The sequence below is a fragment of the Dermacentor albipictus genome, chromosome 3, assembly GCF_038994185.2.
Source record: "Dermacentor albipictus isolate Rhodes 1998 colony chromosome 3, USDA_Dalb.pri_finalv2, whole genome shotgun sequence".
NCBI classification, from domain to species: domain Eukaryota; kingdom Metazoa; phylum Arthropoda; class Arachnida; order Ixodida; family Ixodidae; genus Dermacentor; species Dermacentor albipictus.
The window spans coordinates 22,364,567-22,372,319 of record NC_091823.1 but is presented as its reverse complement, the minus strand read 5'-3'; positions in this window follow the sequence as shown (position 1 = coordinate 22,372,319).

The following is a 7,753-nucleotide window of genomic DNA, read 5'->3' as shown; positions in this document are numbered from 1 at the left end:
CAAAAAAAAGTTTTCTCATTGGATTTGGTGCTAGGCAAAAAACTATTTTCGGAGTGAACGCTCGCAGTTCAGTAATAACGTGATAACGTGCCACTTCGGGCGCCGACAGATTACAGTGCTATAGGCCAACTCTTCGATGTTTCCGGTGTACAACCTCACCCAGAGAAGGTTCGAGCAGTAACGGCTTTTCCTGTACCTCAACCTGTCAAAGACGTCCGGAGTTTTGTGGGGATCTGTTCTTATTTCCGACAGTTCGTGAAAGATTTCGCAGCAATCGCTCCACCACTCACTGAACTTCTGAGAAAAGACGTGCCTTTTACGTGGGGTTCCCCTCAGGCTGTTGCATTTTCACGCCTTATCACGATTCTCACCAATCCACCGGTCTTGGCCCACTTTGACCCGTCCGCACCTACAGAGGTCCGAACCGATGCCAGTGGTTATGGGATCAGCGCTGTCGTACCGCAACGCCAACACGGACACGCTAGGCGGCTCCTGACAACTGCAAAGCGCAACTATTCGATTACCGAGCGCGAATGTCTTGCTATCATCTGGGCTGTTTCAAATTTCCGCCCATATATACATGGCAAGCCCTCTTCAGTAATCACAGATCATTACGCGCTCTGTTGGCTTTCGTCGCTCAAGGATCCTACTGGCCGGCTCGGTCGTTGGGCTCTCCGACTACAAGAATATCCCTACATAGTGACTTACAAGTCAGGACGCCAACACCAGGACGCAGAGTGCTTCTCTCGCTAACCAGTCGAAGACGCGACCTCTACGTCTGATACTGACACCGACGCCTGTATTCACTCTATTTTTCCACTGCTCCATGTTGCCAACGAGCAGCGCCGTGACCCGTCCTTGCGTATCATCATTGACCGCCTGGAATCGTCACTTGCCGACAGTTACCTTGGCTTATTCACACTTCAGGATGGCGTACTCTACCGCCACAACGTTCACCCCGACGGCCCTGCATTACTCCTTGTGACCCCTAAACAACTTCGCTCGGCTGTTCTCCACGAACTTCACGACCTCCCCACTGCCGGTCACCTGGGTGTGTCACGTACCTACGACCGAATACACCGACGCTTCTTTTGGCCAGGACTTGCTCGCTCCATTCGAAGATACGTAGCTGTGTGTGAGAAATGCCAGCGACGGATGACACCATCGACGCTCCCTGCTGGGTAGCTTCAACCACTCGACATGCCCGCGGATCCATTCTTTCGGGTCGGTTTGGACTTACTTGGCCCTTTTCCTTTTTCTACCTTTGGGAACAGGTGGATCGCTGGAGCCACGGATTACGCCACGCGCTGCGCCATCACCCGAGCGCTTCCTACAAGATGCGCCAGATATGTCGCCGATTTTCTTCTACGCGACGTGATTGTATTACATGGCGCTCCGGTGGCTCCGCGACAACTTCTCACAGACCGCGGCCGGACATTCCTATCAAAGGTTATCGCGGACAACCTACAGTCCTGTGCCACGAGGCGCAATCTATCCATGTCATACCATCAGCGAACAAATGGCCTCATGGAGCGTCTCAATCGCACTCTCACAGACGTGCTCGCGAAATATGTCTCTTCAGACTACACTGACTGGGACCTCGCTCTACCGTTTCTCACATTTGCTTATAATTCCTCGCGCCACGACATAGCCGGTTATTCCCCATTTTTCCTTCTGTTCGGCCGAGAACAAGCACTGCCCCTCGACACAGCCCTCCTTATTCACGCGGCACCGACCAGTGAATATGCACTTGACTCCATCGCCCGCTGTGCCCACGCAAGGGAACTTGCCCGTGACCGCCTTATGAAATCCCAAGAGAGCCAAAGGCGTTTGTACGACCGGCGACACCGAGACGTGCACTTCCCGCCTGGTTCTTTGGCGCTTCTATGGTCTCCGTCGCGTGAGGTCGGCCTGTCGCAAAAACTGCTGTCTGGTTCGTGCCGAGCTTCGTGCCGTGACTCCCGTCACCTACGAGATCGCCGCTGGCGCCCCATCTGCTTCCCAGTCCAGTGATATCGTGCACGTCACACGACTGAACTAGTATCACCCTCCCATTGATGACGTTTAGACGCTCCGGGGCATCGCTTCTGCTGCCGGGGGATTATGCTACACGCGTGTGGTATTTGATTCTTTGAACGAGGCGCGTGGGCGCCATCACTCGAAAAAAGAGGAGGAAGAACGAACTGGCCTCGCGTTGGGAATCTAACCGGTAAGCGCTGCAACAGCTGTTGTAAAGATAACCTGTAAAAAGTTGCTCGTCTTACTGACTCGTCCTTCGCGTAACAATATGTATAATAATACCTTCGTGAAGGAAAAAAAAAACTAGAAGAAGACGCTCGCGACAGAGAAAGTATGTTTTTGAATCTGACCCCCAAAACAATGCCAAATTCCTGGAAACAGTTCGAACGTGATGAAAGAATTTGGCATTCCAACTTTGCGAAACGTTCGTGTTCATTTGCGATAGGTGCAAGGTGAGGCGGTACCAAAGCATAACTTAAGCCGCAAACATAACTTGTAATAATTTAATCCATGCCTTCGTTACTTGCAATATACAGGCCATTTCAAAAATGCCCCTAAAGTACCACGCGTAACAAAGGAAAAGTGATAGGAAATAGCGATAAAGCTTGCAACACTCGCGCCGACAAATGCTGCATGCGTTCGTCGGCTGCCACTTGTAACGCTTGATCTTCACCGTCCACAGGAGTCTTCTTTAGGATCCCTTGGGAAAGAGAACACCTTCCGGCCATTCCTGGAGTGGTTCGTGCACTGTAGCGTGCAACATCCAGGCATCTTGCGAACTTCGCGACCGATCAAAAGGGCGACAAGGCGACCAGCGCAACCCAAACATGGCAGACGCTCCAAGGACGGCGAGGCGAGGCGGCATTGGCCCCTTCAAAGAATGGCAGCACTCTAAAGGGGCGCGCGCATCGAACTTAAATACATCTTACAGGCGAGTGTCAGCCGTTCACTTTCCGAAAATTCCAAGGTACGACCATGGTACGGTGGCGCAGCTCTTTGGTTAGCGGCAAGGTCTGTTCCAGGACACTGCGCTCTATTCGTTCTGCTTGTATTGTGCACACTGTGCTACTTGCAGTGACGTACGAACTATTTTAGGGGATGTGTGTGGGAGGGGCGAAACCGCAGACGATCTGATCTCTCCCCCTCTCTCTCTCTCTCTCTCTCTCTCTACATATATATATATATATATATATATATATATATATATATATATATATATATATATATATATATATATATATATATATATATATATATATATGTGTGTTGCGAATTACTGTTACAATAAGTGAAATAGCCTGGCAATGCTTCTTTCAGTTATATTTATATTTAACAGACATACATCTATTTATCAATCACACATGGCGAACCTTGGGGACCCGAAAAATTATTTGAACTTGCATTTATCTTTTGCAACTATGTAAAATCTCAAGAGAATGCAGGGACAAAAGGCAATGAGTGCCCCACATAGGTCTCGGTTCCCGTTCAGTAGCCACAGTACAGCGCACATAAAAATTCACATTTGCTACAAAGAATTTGAATAATTCAACAAAGAGTTGCACTTGGGGTTCAAGTCTATAGCATAAACGTATCGCTAGTTTAGGTAATAGTATTGTTGAGGTTATGCGCAACGAAGCCCAATCAACATAATTTAGTTGCAATATTAAAAAAAAATATGACTCGCCATCCCTGCCCTGCCATGGTGGATGTCCAGCGAAGCTGTTGGAAACCACCACTACAATTGCTGAGGGGGGTATGCGATGCTTTATTGCCTTTTGGCAGCTGCCCCCCACCTTCAATTTCCGCTAGATTTCATATCTGATGAGTTCACAGTTCTTCCAAGGCAACGGGATAAATTCTTCGTTTGCAAACGCACATTCCTTACACTCGGGATAGCTTATCCGTAATTTACTACAAATGTCATAATAAGTCCATTGTCTTTGAAGTTTACCTACAGCTTGCTCATAATGCGCCCTTTATTTTCGCCAAATTTAAACAAAATAACTTGGTTAGTTCACTGAGGACATCGCTGAAACTTAAGAACGTGGTATTCCACCTGAAAATAGGGAAAGTAAAACAACGGCTCAGTAATTATTTGCAATGTTTCTAACCGGACCAGGAACGTAATAGTTCTGTCGCACATTGAACTTACCATGTCTCCCTCCCCTTTCCACAAAATACTGACACGTGTACTTGTCTTTATCGGGCGACACGTTTCACCGCCTAACGAATGTTATCGCACAGCGCAGGACGCGCCCGCATGTATCGGAAGTCTCTGGAATGTTATCGATGGTTCCATCCGCTGTCTGTGACCGAACCTTGTTTAATCTAATTGCATGTGTGCGCGACGCGAATAATGTAGAACTTTGTGGAATGCACGCTGGAACATTCGACGATTGATGTATAAAAGCCGACGCGCTTGACCCGCTGATCAGATTTTCGACGATCGCCGAATGTGTTCGCCTCTATCGTTGTGCTTTAAGTGTAACTTGCTTTTGAGGGCAGAAGTTCGCCCAATAAAGATTTAGTTTCCCCCATTTACAGTTCTGCTACTGTGTTCGCCCCAGTCACTACCACGTGACAATATAAACCTGTTGTAAACTACAGCTATGTCGGGACACTGGGAAGCATATATCTAAGAGCGGCCATACCACACGCTGTAACACTCGAATAAGAATTCTTTTACAAAGGTTGTGTTTGATCCAATGGCATTTAACTTCGCACAGCGAATTTCCATAGTGTACCACCAAATTTTCTTTGGTCTTGGCGGCTTTTATAGTTCTGCCAGGGCACCGCGGCCTCAATTCTTCCTCGCTATTTAGACATGCTTAAACACTCTGGAGCGCTTGCATACGTAAATTATTACGAAAGCCCCAATTACCCATCTATTTTTAAGTTCATCTCCACATCAGCGATTAACTTGTCCTTACACTCACCAAACAAAACGAAGCTGTCTCCTTTAGTTCGGTGAGGACACCAGGCGAAATTAATATATCACGCATGAAAAAGTAAGAAAAAGAAAAGATGCGGGTTCAAAAATTATTCGTAACGCTTCTAAACAAGATAGAAACGTCAAAATTACGCGACACATTGCACTTAAAATGCTTCCCATTCCTTCACAGTATAAAATATCTGAAACGCAGAGTTCTCTTAGGACAGTGGGAAACCTGCAGTTAATAGCAGCAGCGTGATACTCTCGAACACTTGCCTACATTTTTTTCACCCTGTATTTGATCAACACGCCTTTACTATCTCATATACACTTGGCCTATTGTTCCCCTTATGTTCGCAAAATTTGACCTCAGTTGTAATTATGCCAGCGCAGCCGTCAAAGTCTTTACCGCTCGTAGAACCGACTATAATAAGGCGATGGACCAGTTGCATGCGTATTCTACTGGGAAAATGCGCATTTAACCCACCCATTTGGAACATGGCCTACACATTACTCATACCATGCCCTTAATTTTCAGATATAAACAAGATGCCTTGTTCAGCTCACCGAAGACACCGGAAAAACAAACTATGAATGTCGTAATATCCCCTTCAGTCACGGCATACACGATGTAACAAATCCTATGTAAGCGACGGACGTCGCTTGGCGAAAAATCTTTCCGAACCGCAACCACGCAGGCCCTCCGCGTGGCGCAAATGCGTTACTGAACTAATCGAACTCCTCAAAGTAAAAACTGTCAGAAAAATCGTAAACTACGACCTAAACAGAACCTATAGACATGATAGCGCCGGAGCTTAATTTGAATATACCAGAAAACATAATTTTGTTACGAATAAACCCATTTTCCGAGCGGCGCGACCCACACGGTTCCTTGCAACAATTCCCGTGCGCGCGCCTCCGCGCAACCGCAAGAAAGCTGCGGTTGCCGGGAAGCGTGCCAAGCAGTCAGGGATCTTTGAAATCTTTCGCGTTCCACTCTTAAAGGCGCTGCTCACGCGCCCTCCATACATATATATATTGCCATTACAGTGCAGTAGTTGCAAGGAATAGACAATTAACACTAAGCCTTGAGTAAATTGAAGATTACGCTTTCTTAAAGTACACCCATTTCACTTCTGAGTTAAATGTATAGCTTCAGACAACCGCTTTGATGAAAACACTACCGTGTTTGACGGGACGTTTAAAGTGGGACGTTACTATAGATACTTGCGGAGAAACACAGTCAAAAGAGACTCGATGTGCTTACAAGTGCAGCGCAGCCTGAAACCAAGCTGAAAACCAGCTCGTGCCCTCTTTTGTATTACAACGATACGTTGATGCATTAAGGCACATCGTTATTTGAACGCCGACTTTGCGATTATGGATATGATGGAGTAATTTAATGTCTTCTGTTCTAAGTTCCTGTAAGTTTGGCTGATGATTTGTATGTTTACCCTCTGTCATTGCCAAGTTTCCTGCTACCTTCAACTCCAGCTAATTCAACTTCGGTTAAATCAACTTTTCGGTTAATTCGAACGCAAACGCTTGCCGATTCTGTTCATTCGACTTCCACTAGCCTTGGCCCCTTCATGCGCGCAGCGGTTACTAAAACCTTGAAAACAGAAGAAAATCAGCAGACAGAACTATTGCTTCCCTAGGCGACGGCAGTGCCGGCTGCAACCTGCAGTGCAGTGATGATGACTTGTGCTGTGCTCTGGGCTGACGTCTGTTACCGACTGACCGACGACATGTATAGTTATCTTAATACTGTATGGAAGTAGTCTGCTGACGACGACAGTATACTTGAAGCAATAATAAAAAAATGAATCCGTTTATTTTGCCACCTTGTAATAAGGGGTCTACTGCGCTGTAAACACACGGACAACAGAAGTATAAGTGGACAGGACGCGCGCAGTCCTGTCCACTGCTACTTCTGTTGTCCGTTGGTTTATAGCGCAGTATAACCCCCTTATTACAAGATGAACTTCCACCAACTAGCCCAACTTGCTGCTCCCCTGCAATACATTTTGTCATCATTTGTTAATTGGGCATTTCGGATAATTCGACCGAAAATTCGGTCAGCCATGTACGATCAGGTTTTTGAAGAGGTCACAAAGCACAGCAATTGCAAAAGGCTGATGTTCTCTCCTGCAGCATAAGTGATTATATGCCGATATTTTTAAGCGTCAGCCGCTACATCAAAGCTCTTCATGTCAAGCTATACCGCTCATCTAATTACGCTTTCGCGGCTTCAGAGATTTCAGGAAGTACTAAAGCTCCCTAACTGTGGTGCAGTTTACAGTGCTGAAGAGCCAAATTGACCATATGTCTTCCCCGATAAATTCTGACATTCTTATCAGACACTTCCCACAGCACGCTAGCCCTATGCGTTCAGCCAAATTCCGTAAGCCGCAGGCTACTCATTAACTTAAAGAAATGAAGTTAAACAGGTCCTGTTCGATAGGTCTATTAGGTCACGTGAAAACGTAATTTACTCATTTAAGCGTTTTCAAAATCAATTAACAAACGAATTGCGCCCAGCTAAAGCTTGTTGCAACGAGCGATAAGTTTTCACTTGCGGAAAAGATGCAAGACAGATTGTAGAGCAGAGGGAATACATTCATGAATAGAACACCTAGCACACATTTGGTTGAACATACCATGAACGAGAGCGAAGAAATCCGGGGCGAATCCTTACCTGATGCCGGACCCGCCGTGGTTGCTCAGTGGCTATGGTGTTGGGCTGCTGAGCACGAGGTCGCGGGATCGAATCCCGGCCACGGCGGCCGCATTTCGATGGGG